General features: G+C 48.1%; 1 protein-coding gene across 5 annotated transcripts in view; it reads right to left on the reverse strand.

Moving 5' to 3' along the window:
• Positions 1 to 19,731, reverse strand: part of TRAF7 (TNF receptor associated factor 7) — a 47,914-nt gene that overhangs the window by 26,366 nt on the left and 1,817 nt on the right. Inside the window, exon 1 of one of the 5 annotated variants that reach the window (XM_069984024.1) lies at positions 740 to 828. The exons of the other annotated variants lie outside the window; for them this stretch is intronic. The gene's annotated coding sequence lies outside the window, so the exon portion shown is untranslated. Of the gene's footprint in view, positions 1 to 739; positions 829 to 19,731 lie in introns of those variants that run through there. 5 annotated transcript variants of the gene reach the window in all.

Consider the following 19,731-nt stretch of genomic DNA (forward strand, 5'->3'; position numbering starts at 1 on the left):
CCATAGATAGATAGAGCTTGCTGGTATAGGACGGTATAAAGACATGTTTTCCACTACAATTGTAAGAGCTGTAAGTTTATTTGATGTATAGTTTACCGGTTCATGAAGTGCTGGAGTACACTGTGTATTATACCTCAGAGCTGCACTCACTATTCTTCTCGGGGGTCACTGTGTACATACATTACATGACTTATCCTGTACTAATCCTGAGTTACATCCTATATTATACTCCAGAGCTGCACTCACTATTCTGCTGGTGGGGTCACTGTGTACATACATTACATTACTTATCCTGTACTGATCCTGAGTTACATCCTGTATTATACTCCAGATCTGCACTCACTATTCTGCTGGTGGGGGTCACTGTGTACATATATTACATTACTGATCCTGAGTTACATCCTGTATTATACTCCAGAGCTGCACTCACTATTCTGCTGGTGGGGTCACTGTGTACATACATTACATTACTTATCCTGAGTTACATGCTGTATTATACTCCAGAGCTGCACTCACTATTCTGCTGGTGGACATCCAGTGACAGCAGCATGCCATTCTGTAAGTGTGGACAGATAGCTATGAGATAGATACTTGCTGGGTATACAGCTAGACAATTCTGTGTATAAAGTTATAACTCTGCTACATCAGGCAGGCGGCTCCCACTAGCTCCAGGTCTGTGCACAGCTGCCGCACCTCACCCCAGGTGCCCAACCACCCCAGCCCCTTCCACCCTCCGTACCTCGCCCTGTGCAGGAAGTTCCCTCCTGATACTCAGCAGCAGATTTCACAACCGTCCCCGGCAGTGGTAGAGTGTGTATGAGTGTGTGCGAGCGCTGACCGTGCAGCAGGAGAGTGATGCAAACACAAAGGCATGTTCAGCAGTGGGCGACGCATTCGTAAGAGTGGAAAATCCCTGGCAGGAGCCGCTGTACTCTATAAAGCAGAACTGGAGAGCGGGAGGTCAACAAACCCCAGAGTACAGGGGGGGCACCTATAGGGATGGGACTACCCCTATCCCTGAATATGCACAGAATCCCACTGAAAGCAGCAGTTTGTGCTCCAGAGCTGCTCTTCCTACTGGAGAAAGGAAGTTGCAGCTAAAGTCATCCCCTTCACAATACGCACAAAAGCATCAACAACTGCATCTACCTCCCTCTATCTATAACTCACTGAGGCTTATCGGTCGGTGAGGTTGGAGAAGGGTGGCTTAAAGGAGAAGTCCGGGCTCTGAATTTATTTTTTCAAAAGAGCCGAACGTAACAACGTGCACTTACCTCCCCGGCTCCAGCGCTGAGGTCTGCTGTCTGAGCGGGGACCCGGGTCAGGGCGTGTCAGCCCCGCTCAGCCGGTCAGTGGCCGTAGTGTGGTCCCACCTTGGCCACTGACTGGCCGAGCGAGCCTGACACACCGCGACCCAGGTCCCAGCTCAGACCAGGAACCAAAGTGGAGGACGGCGGCCCCAGCGCTGGAGCCAGGGAGGTAAGTGCATGTTGTTATGTTCAGCCACCTCCTTCCTGACTCTTTTGAAAAAAAAAATAAAAAATAAAAAAATCAGAGCCCGGACTTCTCCACTAACAGGATCTCCGTTCTGAATAAAGTTTCAGAGTCCGGGTGGGTTCATATGTAACTGAATTACTATGAAATCCGCTGTGATTCCCGCGCTGTCAGTCTGAATAGTTGTACATACTCACAGTGGAATTGTCATCCTGCTACGAGTATGTAAACGCCGCCCCCCCCCCTAACCTGTGGCGGCCGACTGCATACAGTACCGGTCCACGCTCCAACGTGTTCTGTGGCTCCCGGCATCATGATGTCCGACTCGGCCAATCATTGGCTGTGGTGAGACAGCGCACTGATTGGCTGAGCAGGAAGTTAGGATGCCGGGAGCCACAGAAGCCGGCCGGAGCGTGGACCGGTACTGTATGCAGCGGGCCGCCACAGGTTAGGGGGGGCGACGTTTACATACTCGTAGCAGGATGACAACTCCACTGTGAGTATGTACAACTATTCAGACTGACAGCGCGGGAATCACAGCAGGTTTTACTGTGACATCCGCTGCAATTCTAAAAGTAAAGTTTGTAAATTTCATTAACAAAAGAAAACTAGATTTGCATTTCCAGGGAAATACATAGTGCTTGAAAAGAGCGCCCCTTTACCAGTGACTTCCATTTAACTTTAATCCTGGGTGTCGTCCCTTTAAGAGCGACTTGGGTCCCATCCCTTTAAGAGCGACATGGGTCCATTTAGGAGAGACCTGGGTCGCTTTAAGAGCAACGTGGGTCCCTTCGCTCTTAAAGGGACCCAGGTCACTCTTAACGGAACCCAAGTCGCTCTTAAAGGGACCCAGGTCGCTCTTAAAGGGACCCAGGTCGCTCTTAAAGGGACCCAGGTCGCTCTTAAAGGGACCCAGGTCGCTCTTAAAGGGACCCAGGTCGCTCTTAAAGGGACCCTGGACGCTCTTAAAGGGACCCTGGACGCTCTTAAAGGGACCCTGGACGCTCTTAAAGGGACCCTGGACGCTCTTAAAGGGACCCTGGTCGCTCTTAAAGGGACCCTGGACGCTCTTAAAGGGACCAAGGTCGCTCTTAAAGGGACCCATTTTGCTCTTAAAGGGACATATTTTGATCTTAAAGGGACCTAGGTCACTCTTACAGGGACCAATTTCACTCTTAAAAGGACCAATTTCACGCTTAAAGGGACCCATTTCGCTCTTAAAGGGACCCATTTCACTCTTGAAAGGACCAATTTCACGTTTAAAGGGACCAATTTCATTCTTAAAGGGACCCAGGTCGCTCTTAAAAGGACCCATTTTGCTCTTAAAGGGACATATTTCGTTCTTAAAGGGACATATTTTGCTCTTAAAGGGACATATTTCGCTCTTAAAGGGACATATTTTGCTCTTAAAGGGACCAATTTCGCTCTTAAAGGGACCAATTTCGCTCTTAAAGGGACATATTTCGCTCTTAAAGGGACCAATTTCGCTCTTAAAGGGACCAATTTCGCTCTTAACCTCTTAAGGACATAGGACGTACCGGTACGTCCTATGTCCTCACTTGCACTTCAAAGCGGGGCCGCGCGGCGGCCCCGCTTTGAAGTGCCGCGGTCCCGGGTGCCGCGAGTAGCCCGGGACCGCTGCTATTAGCGGGCACGGTCGGATCGCCGTGCCCGCTAATTAGCTAATCGGAGGCAGCTGTCAAAAGTTGACAGCTGCCTCCGATTACCGGAGGCAACGTTTCCCTGGTGTCTAGTGGGGGAGATCGCTCCTCCGGGACCTTGTCCCGGAGGAGCGATCTCCGTTACTGATGCCGGCCGGGGACGCGTCCAAGATGGCGCCGTCCTCGGCTCGGCACTCGTTTACTTCCGGCTGCAGCAGCCGAAAGCAAACGAGTGCCGATCTCATGGATCTCTGCAGCATATCTATGCTGCAGAGATCTCAATGAGAGATCCAAGTGTATATACTAGAAGTCCCCCAGGGGGGCTTCTAGTATATGTGTAAAAAAAAAAAAAAAAAGTGTTGTTAATAGTAAAAAGCCCCCTCCCCTAATAAAAGTCTGAATCACCCCCCTTTTCCCAGGTTTTAAATAAAAGTAAACAAATAAATAAATAAATAAACATGTTTGCTATCGCCGCGTGCGTAATCGCCCAAACTATTAATTAATCACATTCCTGATCTCGTACGGTAAACGGCGTCAGCGCAAAAAAATCCCAAAGTGCAAAATTGCGCATTTTTGGTCGCATCAAATCCAGAAAAAATGTAATAAAAAGCGATCAAAAAGACGTATATGGGCAATCAAGGTACCGATAGAAAGATCAAATCATGGCGCAAAAAATGACACCTCGCATAGCCCCATAGACCAAAAGATAAAAGCGCTATAAGCCTGGGAATGGAGCGATTTTAAGGAACGTATATTGGTTAACAACGGTTTGAATTTTTTACAGGCCATCAGATACAATATAAGTTATACATGTTATATATCGTTTTAATCGTAACGACTTGAGGAACATGCATAACAAGTCAGTTTTACCCCAGGGTGAATGAATGGCGTAAAAACACAGTTCCCCCAAATAAAAGAAATGCGTTTTTTTTTTCAATTTCACCACACTTCGAATTTTTTTCTGGTTTCGCAGTGTACTTTATGCAAAAATTCAGCCTGTAATTGCAAAGTACAATTAGTGACGCAAGAAATAAGGGGTCATGGGGGTTTCTAGGTGGAAAAATGCAAGTGCTATGACCTTTTAAACACAAGGAGGAAAAACCGAAAACGTAAAAACGAAAATGGGCCATGTCCTTAAAGGGTTAAAGGGACATATTTCGCTCTTAAAGGGACCCAGGTCGCTTTTAAAGGGACCCATTTTGCTCTTAAAGGGACATATTTCGCTCTTAAAGGGACATATTTTGCTCTTACAGGGACCCAGGTCGCTCTTAAAGGGACCCATTTCACTCTTTAAGGGACCAAGGTCGCTCTTAAAGGGACATATTTCACTCTTTAAGGGACCCAGGTCGCTCTTAAAGGGACATATTTCACTCTTTAAGGGACCCAGGTCGCTCTTAAAGGGACCCATTTTGCTCTTAAAGGGACATATTTTGCTCTTAAAGGGACATATTTTGCTCTTAAAGGGACATATTTCGCTCTTAAAGGGACATATTTCGCTCTTAAAGGGACCCAGGTCGCTCTTAAAGGGACATATTTCGCTTTTAAAGGGACCCAGGTCGCTCTTAAAGGGACAAATTTCACGCTTAAAGGGACCCAATTCGCTCTTAAAGGGACCCATTTTGCTCTTAAAGGGACATATTTTGCTCTTAAAGGGACATATTTTGCTCTTAAAGGGACATATTTCGCTCTTAAAGGGACATATTTCGCTTTTAAAGGGACCCAGGTCGCTCTTAAAGGGACAAATTTCACGCTTAAAGGGACCCAATTCGCTCTTAAAGGGACCCAGGTCGCTCTTAAAGGGACCCAGGTCGCTCTTAAAGGGACCCGATTCGCTCTTAAACGGACATATTTTGCTCTTAAAGGGACCCATTTTGCTCTTAAAGGGACCCAAATCGCTCTTAAAGGGACCCAAATCGCTCTTAAAGGGACCCAGGTCGCTCTTAAAGGGACCAATTTCACTCTTAAAGGGACCCAGGTCGCTCTTAAAGGGACCCATTTTGCTCTTAAAGGGACATATTTTGCTCTTAAAGGGACCCAGGTCGCTCTTAAAGGGACATATTTCACTCTTAAAGGGACCCAGGTCGCTCTTAAATGGACCAATTTCACTCTTAAAGGGACCAATTTCGGTCTTAAAGGGACATATTTCGCTCTTAAAGGGATATATTTCGCTCTTAAAGGGACATATTTTGCTCTTAAAGGGACCCAGGTCACTCTAAAAGGGACCCATTTCGCTCTTAAAGGGACCCATTTCGCTCTTAAAGGGACCCATTTCGCTCTTAAAGGGACCCATTTCGCTCTTAAAGGGACCCATTTCGCTCTTAAAGGGACCCAGGTCGCTCTTAAAGGGACCCATTTCGCTCTTAAAGGGACCCAGGTTGCTCTTAAAAGGACCCATTTCGCTCTTAAAGGGACCCATTTCGCTCTTAAAGGGACCCATTTCGCTCTTAAAGGGACCCAGGTCGCTCTTAAAGGGACCCATTTCGCTCTTAAAGGGACCCAGGTTGCTCTTAAAAGGACCCATTTCGCTCTAAGGGACATATTTCTCTCTTAACCTCTTAAGGACCCATGTCGTACCGGTACGTCATGGATCACTGTCACTTAAGGACCCATGACGTACCGGTACGCGGGTCCTTTAAGAGGGCGCCGCGGACCGGCCGCATGCGATCGGGAGAGATGGCCTGCAGAAATACACTGCAGGCCATCTCTCCCTGTCGGCATGGGGGGTTGTTAACCCCCCCCATGCCGACAATCGCCGCTATTGGCTTATCAGTTCAGATCAGCCAATAGCGGCGATCGGAACCTTTCCGGGTCATCGGTGACCTGATGACCCGGAAAAAATGGCGGTCGGTGCTGTCCGAGGACGGCACCGACCGCCATTACTGTAAAAAGTAATGGTGGCCAGGTGCCACCGTCCCGATCGCCGTGAACGGCCGGCCGCTACCGGCTGGCCGTTCACGGCGATCAAAGTCCCCAAAAGTTATAAATACCTGCTCTGGACCCCTCAGCTAGGTAGCTGAGGGGTCCAGAGCAGGTATTCGTACATTACTCACCTGTCCCGGGGTCCTGATCGGCGTCTTCCGGGTTCGCGCCGTCCTCGTGGTCTCGTTCGGGTCTTCGGCTTCTTCCGTGACGTCACGTTCGGCTATTTTCGGCTCCAGCGTCGGGTTTTCGGGATTTTCCGTTCTGCTGCCCTCTAGCGGCTGATATGTGTAATACACTTATCAGCAGCTACAGGGATGTTCAGTATGTAATAAAGTTGTTTTTTTTTTTTTTTCTATTTTCCGCACCCTATCGCCGCTGAGTGTTGATCAGCATCGCACGAAAGTGCGCTGCTAATCAGCGACTCCTCCTTTTTGGCGTAGTGTGCTTTTTTTTCTATATCTTACTGCCACAGTCTGCTGATAAGTGCCGCACATAAGTGCGGCATTTATCAGCAACACCATTTTTGGCGTAGTTTTTTTTTTTTATACTTAATGTAAAAAAACACGTCAAAAACACTACATTACACCACACTACACTACATTGAATAAAGTTTGACACTACACCACTACATACCCCATATACCAATCCCTATATAAAAGTGGCCACCAGGGTGTTTTCGGCGTCAGAGGGATACGTTATTATTGCCTCTGACACCGAAACAGCCAGTGAGGATAAATGGGGGGATCCTTCGTACCTCCATTCATCCTCATCCTCCAATGACGTATCTGGGGGTAGCGTAGCATACGCTGCCTCCCAGACACGTCTTTTCCGCCAGTACCGTCCCAATAAGAGATGACGGTATGGTGTAAAATTCTACTAACTCTGTGAGCGTACCTCAGGGTACACTTACAGATTTAGGGTACGTGCACACTGCGGAATGGCGAAGGATAACCTTTTGTGCATTCCGCAGCTGGCACCCGCCGGCGGACTGATGCGGGCGCATGTCTCTACCCGTGTCATAGACTCCATTCTATGCACAGGCGGATTCCATCGTCCGTCCAAAGAATGAACACGTTGGACAGAGAGCGGAATCCGCCCGTGCATAGAATGGAGTCTATGACACGGACGGAGACGCGCGCCCGCATCAGTCCGCCGGTGGGTGCCAACTGCGGAATGCACGAAGGGTTATCCTTCGCCATTCCGCAGTGTGCACGTACTCTTAGAGTGTATGAAGGAAGGGACACCCAAATCCAGCCCCCAGATGCCCCCCACCCCCAATCCTCGGAGTTAGTGGGGAGATCGTCCGGGAACTGATCTTCCCACTGCTGGATAAAGGTCACCACTTGTACGGGGATAACTTTTATACCAGCACCCCCTCTTCTGGTCCGTCACTGCCTGAGCTACTGTAGATTGCGGCACGATCCGAACATATCAGAAGCAGTAATAGAGCCCTAATATTTAGCAGCCATGGAGCGGACCCAGCACTTCTGGATATGAAGGACCCCGTATCTCACCAGGACAACATTTCCAGGTGACGTCCCCCACACTGGAGAACGGGAGACCCCAGAAGAAGTGCAGAGTGTGGCGTAACAGGGGGATCAGGAAGGACGCCATTTTCCAGTGTGACACCTGTCCTGATCCCCCCGGCCTCTGCATACTGGATCGCTCCAAGGCGCACCACACGTCACTGGGGTTCTACATTATCTAAATTCTGTCCCTTATTCCTATTTCAGGGGTCACATTGATCCGGGGATTATTCTGATCGCCATTATGGAGTCGGGAAGGAATTTTTCCCCTGTGATGAGGCTACTGTCGTCTGCCTCACGAGGTTTTTTTTTGCCTTCCTCTGGGTCAACACAGGTTGAATTTGATGGACACCTGTCATTTCCAACCTTATAAACCAATAATTGGCCTAATACCCCCTTTTCCCTTTTCCCCAGCTAAGTAGGTATGGCCGCCATTCCCATTAGAGCAGGGGTGGGGAACCTTTTCCATGTCGAGGGCCGGTCGGGCATTTATAAAATCATTCGAGGGCCGCATACCGTGCGCGGCAGTTAGTAGCGGGGGTTTGCAGCACCCAGGGCAAGGCAAAGTATTGTTCGCCTAGTGCCCCTGCTATTGTAGTTAACCCCCAGCCATGTCCCTGGTAGCCTACTTAACCCCCCCAGCCATGTCCCTGGTAGCCTAGTTAACCCCCAGCCATGTCCCTGGTAGCCTACTTAACCCCCCCAGCCATGTCCCTGGTAGCCTAGTTAACCCCCATCAGGCATGTCCCTGGTAGCCTAGTTAACCCCCATCAGTCATGTCCCTGGTGGACTAGTTAACCCCCATCAGTCATGTCCCTGGTAGCCTAGTTAACCCCCATCAGGCATGTCCCTGGTGGACTAGTTAACCCCCATCAGTCATGTCCCTGGTAGCCTAGTTAACCCCCATCAGTCATGTCCCTGGTAGCCTAGTTAACCCGCATCAGTCTTGTCCCTGGTGGACTAGTTAACCCCCATCAGCCATGTCCCTGGTAGCCTAGTTAACCCCCATCAGGCATGTCCCTGGTAGCCTAGTTAACCCCCATCAGTCATGCCCCTGGTAGCCTAGTTAACCCCCATCAGTCATGTCCCTGGTAGCCTAGTTAACCCCCATCAGTCATGTCCCTGGTGGACTAGTTAACCCCCATCAGTCATGTCCCTGGTAGCCTAGTTAACCCCCATCAGTCATGTCCCTGGTAGCCTAGTTAACCCGCATCAGTCTTGTCCCTGGTGGACTAGTTAACCCCCATCAGGCATGTCCCTGGTAGCCTAGTTAACCCCCATCAGGCATGTCCCTGGTAGCCTAGTTAACCCCCATCAGGCATGTCCCTGGTAGCCTAGTTAACCCCCATCAGGCATGTCCCTGGTAGCCTAGTTAACCCCCATCAGGCATGTCCCTGGTGGCCTAGTTAACCCCCATCAGGCATGTCCCTGGTAGCCTAATTAACCCACATCAGTCATGTCCCTGGTAGCCTAGTTAACCCCCCATCAGGCCTGTCCCTGGTGGCCTAGTTAACCCCCATTAGTCATGTCCCTGGTGGCCTAGTTAACCCCCAACAGTCATGTCCCTGGTGGCCTAGCTAACCCCCATCAGGCCTGTCCCTGGTGGACCAGTTAACCCCCATCAGGCATGTCCCTGGTAGCCTAGTTAACCCACATCAGTCATGTCCCTGGTAGCCTAGCTAATCCCTCAGTCATGTCCCTGGTAGCCTAGTTAACCCCCCATCAGGCATGTCCCTGGTAGCCTAGTTAACCCCCCAGCAGGCCTGTCCCTGGTGGCCTAGTTAACCCCCATTAGTCATGTCCCTGGTGGCCTAGTTAACCCCCAACAGTCATGTCCCTGGTGGCCTAGTTAACCCCCAACAGTCATGTCCCTGGTGGCCTAGTTAACCCCCAACAGTCATGTCCCTGGTGGCCTAGTTAACCCCCAACAGTCATGTCCCTGGTAGCCTAGTTAACCCCCAACAGTCATGTCCCTGGTAGCCTAGTTAACCCCCAACAGTCATGTCCCTGGTGGACCAGTTAACCCCCAACAGTCTTGTCCCTGGTGGCCTAGTTATCCCCCCCCCAATAGTCTTGTCCCTGGTGGCCTAGTTATCCCCCCCCCCCAACAGTCATGTCCCTGGTGGACCAGTTAACCCCCAACAGTCATATGCATGGTGGACCAGTAAACCCCCATCAGTCATGTCCCTGGTGGACCAGTTAACCCCCAACAGTCTTGTCCCTAGTAGCCTAGTTATCCCCCCCCCCCCCATCAGTCATGTCCCTGGTAGCCTAGTTATCCCCCCCATCAGTCATGTCCCTGGTAGCCTAGTTATCCCCCCCCATCAGTCATGTCCCTGGTAGCCTATTTAACCCCCAAATAAAAAAAAATAAACATCCCTCTCACCTTACCTCCGCTCCCACGCTGTCCAGGTCCTCTTCTCTCCCAGGTCCTCTGTGCCGGTCTTCTCCTGCAGGCGGCGCGCGATGAAATGACGTCATTGCGCGCGGCCCGCAAGAGACTAAAGACACGCGCCGCTTTGGAGGAGGAAGGAGCCGACACAGACAGCACGGCAGCTGTCACAGAGGATGCTGTGTGCGCCGGCTCCTTTCTTCCTCCAGAGCAGCGCGTGTCACAGGGGAGCCGCGGGCCGCATCGGGAGGTCTCAGGGGCCGGATGCGGCCCGCGGGCCGGAGGTTCCCCACCCCTGCATTAGAGGATGCCATGATGCAATTACAAACCTCTGTGCGGCCAGGACAGTAGAAACCCCCCACAAGTGACCCCATTCTGGAAACTACACCCCATAAGGAATCTAACAAGGGGGGGCAGTGGGGATATGGCCCCCTGGTGACGGCCACATTTGGGACGTGAAAATGAAAAAAATGGTATTTTTTATTTTCTCGGCACATGTTCTACGTAAGTGCCCATCACCAGTGGGGTCCATATGCTCACTGCACCCCTTGTTAGATTCCTTATGGGGTGTAGTTTCCAGAATGGGGTCACTTGTCGGGGGTTTCTACTGTCCTGGCAGCACAGGAGCTTTGTAAGTGCGACATGGCCTCCATCCTCCATTCCAGCCTCTAAATGGCGCTCTGTCCCTTTAGTGGCTTGCCCTGTGCCCATATGGCACATTATGCCCATATGTGGGGTATTTTCGTACTCAGGGGAAATTACCCTACACGTTTTGTGTTCATTTTCTTTTTTAACCCCTTGTGGAAATGGAAAAAATCAAGGCTAGACCAACATTTAGTGTAATTTTTTAAAAATTTTTACTCTAAATCATTAATCTTGTCATGATTTTTTCATTTTCACAAGGGGCTAAAAGGTAAAAAAAAACACTAAATGTGTAGCGCAATTTCCCCTGAGTACGGAAATACCCCACATGTGGACATAAAGCGCCATGCGGGCGCAGGGTAAGCCTCCAAAGGGAAGGAGCGCCATTTGGTTTTTTGAGGCTGGATTTGACTGGATTGGATTTCGAGGGGCCATGTTGCATTTAAAAGGCCCCTGTGTTGCCAAGACAGTTGAAACCCCCCACAAGTGACCCCATTATGGAAACTACACCCCTCAAGGAATCTAACAAGGGGTGTAGTGAGCATATGGACCCCGCTGGTGACGGGCACAAATGTGGAACAATGTGGCGTGAAAATGAAATATTACATTTTTTACACTATAATGTTGGTCTAGCCTTGAATTTATCATTTTCACAAGGGGTTAAAAGAGAAAAAAAACACAATGTGTAGAGCAATTTCCCCGAGTCCGTAAATACCCCACATGTGGACATAAAGCGCCATGTGGGCGCAGGGCAAGCCTCCGAAGGGAAGGAGCGCCATTTGGATTTTGGAGGTTGGATTTGGCTAGAATGGATGATGAACGCCATGTCGCATTTACAGAGCCCTCGTGCTGCCAAAACACTGGAAACCCCCCACAAGTGACCCCATTCTGGAAACTGCACCCCTCAAGGAATCTAACAAGGGGTGCAGTGAGCAAATGGACCCCTTGATGACGGGCACATTTGTGCCATGAAAGTGAAAAAATGAAATTTTTCACTTTCACGTCACATTGTTCCACATTTGTGCCCGTCACCAGTGGGGTCCATATGCTCACTGCCCCCCTTGTTAGATTCCTTGAGGGGTGTAGTTTCCAGAATGGGGTCACTTGTGGGGGGTTTCCAGTGTTTTGGCAGCACAAGGGCTTTGTAAATGCGATGTGGCCCTTGAAATCCATTCCAGTGAAATTCAGCTTCCAAAATCCAAATGGCGCTCCTTCCCTTTGGAGGCTCGTCCTGCGCCCGCTTGGCACTTTATGTCCACATGTGGGGTATTTCTGTACTCGGGAGAAACTGCACTACATGTTTTGTGTTTTTTTTTTCCTTTTATCCCTTTGTGAAAATGAAAAATTGAAGGCTAGAACAACGTTTTAGTGTAAAAAATACTTTTGTCTTTTTTCACGCCACATTGTTCGGAAAATCTGTGAAGCACCTATGGGGTCCAGATGCTCACCGCACCCCTTGTTACATTCCTTGAGGGGTCTAGTTTTCTAAATGGTGTCCCTTTAGGGGTGTTTTTTAGGTTTTGGCACCCCAGAGCCTCTGCCAACCTGAAGTGGTACAGTCAGAAATGACCGAATATAATGGAGCCATTGAAATTCACTAGGCGCTCCTTTGTATCTGAGGCTTGTGGTTGCGTCAAATAGCGCAATAGGGCCACATATGGGGTATTTCTATAAACTGCAGAAACGGGGCAATAATTATTGGGGTGCATTTCTCTGGTAATAGGGTCATAATTATGAAAAATATTGGATTACAATAAAATCTCTGCACAGAAAATAAAAATTTTCAAATTTCTTACACACTTAGCTTTTATTTCTGTGACTCCCCTAAAGGGTTAAAAAACTTTCTGGATGTGTTTTTGCAGAGTTTGGGGGGTGCAGTTTCTGAAATGGGGTGCTTTGTGGGGCTTTCTAACACACAGTCCCCTCAAATACACTTTAAGGCTGGGTTCACACTATGTATATTTGAGGCTGTATTTGTGAGGCTGTATAGCAACCAAAACCAGGAGTGGATTGAAAACACAGAAATGCTCTGTTCACATAATGTTGTAATTGAGTGGATGGCCATCATTTAATGGCAAATATTTGCTGTTATTTTAAAACAACGGCTGTGGTATTGAAATAATGGCCGTTATTTACTGTTATATGGCGGCCATCCACTCAATTTCAACATTGTGTGAACAGATCCTTTCTGTGTTTTCAATCCACTCCTGGTTTTGGTTGCTATGAGGACCTGACATGAGGACCAAATACTGCCTGAAATATACATAGTGTGAACCCAGCCTAAACCTGAACAGGTCCCTAAAAATATCTGATTTTGAAATTGTACCGAAAATTTGAAAATTTGCTGCTAATGTTTTACGCTTTCTATTGTTTAAAAAAAATGAAAGATCGTTTAATAAATGCCGCCAACATAAAGTAGACATGTTGCTAATGCTATTTAATATATAATTTATGTGATATAACCATTTTCTGTATAAGCAGAAAAGTTTTAAAGTTGGAAAAATGCATTTTTTCACAATTTTTCACGCTATTTTGTTTTATTTCATAAAGATTTGTTATAAGTATCGACTCCAATTTACAAGAAATGTAAAGTACAATATGTCACGAGAAAACAATCTCAGAATCAGCCGGATAGGTAAAAGCATCCCGAAGTTATTAATGAATAAACATTTATTCATTAATAAATAATATGACACTGGTCATATTCATAAAATTTACTCCGGTCCTTAAGGCCATTTCAGGCCCGGTCCTTAAGGGGTTAAAGGGACCCAGGTCGCTCTTAAAGGCACCAATTTCACTCTTAAAGGGACCAATTTTGCTCTTAAAAGGACATATTTCGCTCTTGAAGGGACTTATTTTGCTCTTAAAGGGACCCGGGCCGCTCTTAAAGGGACCCAGATCGCCCTAGCAACATGGGTCCCTTTTAAGAGCAACATGCGTCCCGTCCGTTTAAGAGCAACTTGGGTCCCGTTTCTTTAAGAGCGACTTGGATCCCTTTAAGAGCTACATAGGACTTTTTAAGAGAGACTTTGGTCCCGTCCCTTTAAGAGCGACTTGGGTCCCACCACTTTAAGAGCGACTTGGGTACCTTTAAGAATGACTTGGGTCCCTTTAAGAGCGACATGGCTCCCCTCCCTTTAAGAGAGACTTGGGTCCCTTTAAGAGCGACTTGCGTTCCTTTAAGGGCGACCTGGGTCCCTTTAAGAGTGATCTGAGTACTTATAATAATAAAGATCATTGCTCGGTTACCATGACAATCTTACTCATGTCAGTGAGACAAAATCGTTAAGGACCTTCCATATATTACATCTTCTATTGGCCAATAGTGGACATGTGACTGTGGATGGTGTGATACATTGCATGACGAGACCGTAGAGTTCCTATTGGCTGCTATATTTCAGCTATTTGCATATGTGCTGTGATTGGCTGTCAGCGGTTAGAGTGTGGCCATTATTTGCAATGGGCCATTATTTTCTATGGGAAATTCGGGGTCTTTAAACGTAAATTTCTTAAAAACAACAAATCCGATCGAAACGAAAAATAGATAGCACACCACACACCGCCGAGGGCTTCGAAACGCAGTTTGAATGGAGTGTGTGCAGAAAGCGGTTCGGGCTGTATTACGTGCAGAAAAATGGCTGGAAGAAGAAGAAGAAGAAGAAGAAGAAGAAGAAACGGAAGAATACGGATTACAATATAGTGCTTTTCAAGCACTACAATAAAAAAAACAGGGATCCTAATAGATTGTGAAGGGGATTATAGAAGCATGGCCACATAATGCACATTCACCATCACTATTCCTGCAGTGTCCTCTGTTTCTTCCCAGCTCTGCTGCTTCATTCATGCTCTAAGGGCTTATTCACACATTTCCATGAAACACGGAAGCACGGGTGGGTAAGCGAGGATATGCAATGATTCACCGTCCAGCATAAGGCACGCATATGATAACGGGAGCAGGGAAGATGTGTGCTTTTACACACAGAGATTTATCTGACAGATTTTCCTTTATGACCTGTTCTCTGTTCATAGTCTGTTCCTGGCTTTGGCTTCAAAGATCTGTCAGATTAATCTCCCTGTGCAAACACACCTTAAATCTTTGCTGGACTGTGATGACAAAGCTAATATCAGTCCTCATGGCCACCCTTGAAGATCTGATCAGATTATACAAGGAACAAAACACAGTAATCACTGAACTCAAGGAGAACAGCGAAAAAAATTCCAATGAAGTACTCAATCAAGAGTCTCCACTGATGCCCCCAAAAATTTAAATATGCAAAACAAGAGTCCGTGGAGCCTCAGTTACGAGTCTCAAAACACGGGATAGCCAGATATCTCTAGCCTGTTGCCAACGGGGTGCCTCCAAGATGGGGAGAGCACCACACCACCCTGATAAATAACCCCTTAAGTCCCACTCGGTTGCGAGTATTGGAACATAGACAGGGAAACAACAGGGTGGCCCCTTTTGTCAATGTCTAACTCAAGGTGCGAGTATTGCGATCATGACTCATGATCATGACTAGCCAGAATCCTACCCCACACTGACGAGGGGCAAAAACCCCGAAACGGCTGTCTGTGGGTGGAAGCCTGCCTTTGCAAGCCCTTGTCATGATCGCAATACTCGCACCTTGAGTTAGACATTGACAAAAGGGGCCACCCTGTTGTTTCCCTGTCTATGTTCCAATACTCGCAACCGAGTGGGACTTAAGGGGTTATTTATCAGGGTGGTGTGGTGCTCTCCCCATCTTGGAGGCACCCCGTTGGCAACAGGCTAGAGATATCTGGCTATCCCGTGTTTTGAGACTCGTAACTGAGGCTCCATGGACTCTTGTTTTGCATATTCAGATTATACAAGGGCAGCCAGGGCCACTAGAGGCGCTATTACTACAATATGGCCCATAGGGATGAAGATGGTGGTCACCATTAGGGTCTAATGGTGCGTTTACACAGAAAGATTTATCTCTCAGATCTTTGAAGCCAAAGCCAGGAACAGACTATAAACAGGGACGGGTCAAGAAGGAAAGATTGAGATTTCTCTTCTTTTCAAATCAATTTCTGGCTTTGGCTTCTAAAATCTGTCAGATAAATCTTTCTGTGTAAACGAACCATAAGACAAGGAGGGGGAACCTGCAGTCCTCCAGCTGTAGCAAAACTACAATTCCCTACAAAGCTTTGGCTGTCCAGGCATGATGGGAATTGTAGTTTTGCAACAGCTGGAAGGCTGCGGGTTTCCCATCCCTGATACTGTTACTGAATATGGAATCACATAGTCAGGAGGATAAGAGCTTTCCCTGTACAACAGCGCCACCTACAGCTGCAGGAGAAAACTGACCCACAAATAACAAGTCACAAAGAAATCTCTTTAGGAATCAGATCTGTCAGCCTGCAAAGTGACTCTCTGGGATATACTGATTACTAGATATAGTATATTACATAATGTACTATATTACAGGGGATATTAGGCCAGCTACTTATTATATCACTTTTATAATACATACACACTACCGTTCAAAAGTTTGGGGTCACCTTGAAATGTCCTTATTTTTGAAGGAAAAGCACTGTACTTTTCAATGAAGATAACTTTAATCTAGTCCTAACTTTAAACAAATACACTCTATACATTGCTAATGTGGTAAATGACTATTCTAGCTGCAAATGTCTGGTTTTTGGTGCAATATCTACATAGGTGTATAGAGGCCCATTTCCAGCAACTATCACTCCAGTGTTCTAATGGTAGAATGTGTTTGCTCATTGGCTCAGAAGGCTAATTGATGATTAGAAAACCCTTGTGCAATCATGGTCACACATCTGAAAACAGTCTAGCTCGTTACAGAAGCTACAAAACTGACCTTCCTGTGAGCAGATTGTGTTTCTGGAGCATCACATTTGTGGGGTCAATTAAACGCTCAAAATGGCCAGAAAAAGAGAACTTTCATCTGAAACTCGACAGTCTATTCTTGTTCTTAGAAATGAAGGCTATTCCATGCGAGAAATTGCTAAGAAATTGAAGATTTCCTACAACGGTGTGTACTACTCCCTTCAGAGGACAGCACAAACAGGCTCTAACCAGAGTAGAAAAAGAAGTGTGAGGCCGCGTTGCACAACTAAGCAAGAGGATAAGCACATTAGAGTCTCTAGTTGGAGAAACAGACGCCTCACAGGTCCCCAACTGGCATCTTCATTAAATAGTACCCGCAAAACACCAGTGTCAACATCTACAGTGAAGAGGCGGCTGCGGGATTTTGGGCTTCAGGGCAGAGTGGCAAAGAAAAAGCCATATCTGAGACTGGCCAATAAAAGAAAAAGATTAAGATGGGCAAAAGAACACAGACATTGGACAGAGGAAGACTGGAAAAAAGTGTTGTGGATGGATGAATCCAAGTTTGAGGTGTTTGGATCACAAAGAAGAACATTTGTGAGACGCAGAACAAATGAAAAGATGCTGGAAGAATGCCTGACGCCATCTGTTATACATGGTGGAGGTAATGTGATGGTCTGGGGTTACTTTGGTGCTGGTAAGGTGGGAGATTTGTACAGGGTAAAAGGGATTCTGAATAAGGAAGGCTATCACTCTGCAACGCCATGCCATACCCAGTGGACAGCGCTTGATGGGAGCCAATTTCATCCTACAACAGGACAATGACCCTAAACACACCTCCAAATTGTGCGAGAACTATTTACAGCAGAAGCAGCAGCTGGTATTCTATCATAGGTAATGGAGTGGCCAGCGCAGTCACCAGATCACCACCCCATTGAGCTGTTGTGGGAGCAGCTTGACCGTATGGTACGCCAGAAGTGCCCATCCAACCAATCCAACTTGTGGGAGCTGCTTCTAGAAGCCTGGGGGGCAATTTCTCCAGCTTACCCCAACAGATTAATAGCTAGAATGCCAAAGGTGTGCAATGCTGGAATTGCTGCAAAAGGAGGATTCTCTGACAAAAGCAAAGTGTGATGGAAGAACAATGTTATTTCACATACAAATCATTATTTCTAACCTTGTCAATGTCTTGACTCTATTTTCTATTCATCTCACAACGTATGGTGGTGAAGAAGTGTGACTTTTCATGGAAAACACAAAATTGTTTGGGTGACCCCAAACTATTGAACGGTAGTGTAGGTCAGATCTCTGGGATATACTGAACACACACACATATATATATATATATATATCTGTAGAGGTCAGATCTCTGGGGGGGCAGTCATTGCTCTTCTGTATAGAGCTCAGGCTGATTTGCTGATCTATATAGAGCAGTGATTTTCAACCTTTTTTGAGCCGCGGCACACTTTTTATACTTAAAAAATCCCGGGGCACACCACCAACCAAAATGGCACAAAATGACACTAAAACAGTACATATTATACATATAGTTAATAATACAGATTATAAATGTATTTATACTCACTCAGTGTGAAACCTGGGCCTGTTTTCTTCTCCCCCCTGTGCTTCTCTCCACCATACTTCTCTCCCCCCTGCTTCTCTCCTGTACTTCTCTCCCCCCTGCTACTCTCCTTTGCTTCTCTCCACCATACTTCTCCCCCCTGCTTCTCTCCTGTGCTTCTCTCCACCATACTTCTCCCCCCCTGCTTCTCTCCTGTGCTTGTCTCCCCCCATGCTTCTCTCCCCCCTGCTTCTCTCCACCATACTTCTCCCCCCTGCTTCTCTCCTGTGCTTGTCTCCCCCATGCTTCTCTCCACCATACTTCTCTCCAGTGCTTCTCTCCCCCATGCTTCTCCCCCCTGCTTTTCTCCTGTGCTTCTCTCCCCCATGCTTTTCTCCTGTGCTTCTCTCCCCCCTGCTTCTCTCCACCAAACTTCTCTCCCCCCTGCTTCTCTCCCCAATCCCCAGGTTTCTCTCCCCCATGCTTCTCTCCCCCATTCCCATGTTTCTCTCCCCCATTGTTTTCTCCTGTTTCTCTCCCCCATCCCCAGGTTTCTCTCCCCCCCTTCCTCCTCACCTGCTCTGAGATGGTCGCCGCTGCTGTCCGCCTCACCTACTGGACGCCCGTAGGGCCCGGACGTGATAGGAGGAGCACGTCCAGGCGCTACAGGCGGCCAGTAGGTGAGGCGGACAGCAGCAGCGGGGCGATCTGCAGGGGCACCATAGTTTGGGGAACTTTCCCCGCGGCACACCCGACCATGTGTCGCGGCACACTGGTTGAAAATCACTGCTATAGGATATTATAGATGTTATAATGTTTAGTCTGCTGGAGAGATTATTGGGATATTACAAGTCCCTGACAGGTTCTGTGGTTACATTGGGGCGTGTTCACACACAGGATATTCCTAGCACCTAAACCTGCCCCTTATATTTGAGAGTCCTCCAGTCAACTCCAGCTCACAGCGTGGCCTTCATGCTCCCCGTCCTGTCTCACAGCGCTCCCTCATGTGGCACAGCGCTCCTCGTCCTGTCACACAGCGCTCCCTCATGTCACACACTGCTCCTCGTCCTGTCACACAGCGCTCCCTCATGTCACACACTGCTCCTCGTACTGTCGCACAGCGCTCCCTCATGTCTCACACACGGCTCCTCGTCCTGTCACACAGCGCTCCTCGTCCTGTCACACAGCGCTCCTCGTCCTGTCACACAGCGCTCCTCGTCCTGTCACACAGCGCTCCTCGTCCTGTCACACAGCGCTCCTCGTCCTGTCACACAGCGCTCCTCGTCCTGTCACACAGCGCTCCTCGTCCTGTCACACAGCGCTCCTCGTCCTGTCACACACAGCTCCCTCATGTCACACACCACTCCTCGTCCTGTCACACACAGCTCCCTCATGTCACACACCACTCCTCGTCCTGTCGCACAGCTCCCTCATGTCACACACTGCTCCTTGTCCTGTCACACAGCACCCTCATGTCACACACTGCTCCATGTCCTGTCACACAGCTCCCTCATGTCACACACTGCTCTCCATCCTGTCACACAGCTCCCTCATGTCACACACTGCTCCCCGTCCTGTCACACAGCTCCCCGTCCTGTCACACAGCTCCCTCATGTTGCACAGTGCTCCTAGTCCTGTCACACAGCTCCCTCATGTCGCACATCGCTCCTAGTCCTGTCACACACCGCTCCTCGTCCTGTCACACAGCTCCCTCATGT

The sequence above is a fragment of the Dendropsophus ebraccatus genome, chromosome 9 (genome assembly GCF_027789765.1).
Source record: "Dendropsophus ebraccatus isolate aDenEbr1 chromosome 9, aDenEbr1.pat, whole genome shotgun sequence".
NCBI lineage: Eukaryota > Metazoa > Chordata > Amphibia > Anura > Hylidae > Dendropsophus > Dendropsophus ebraccatus.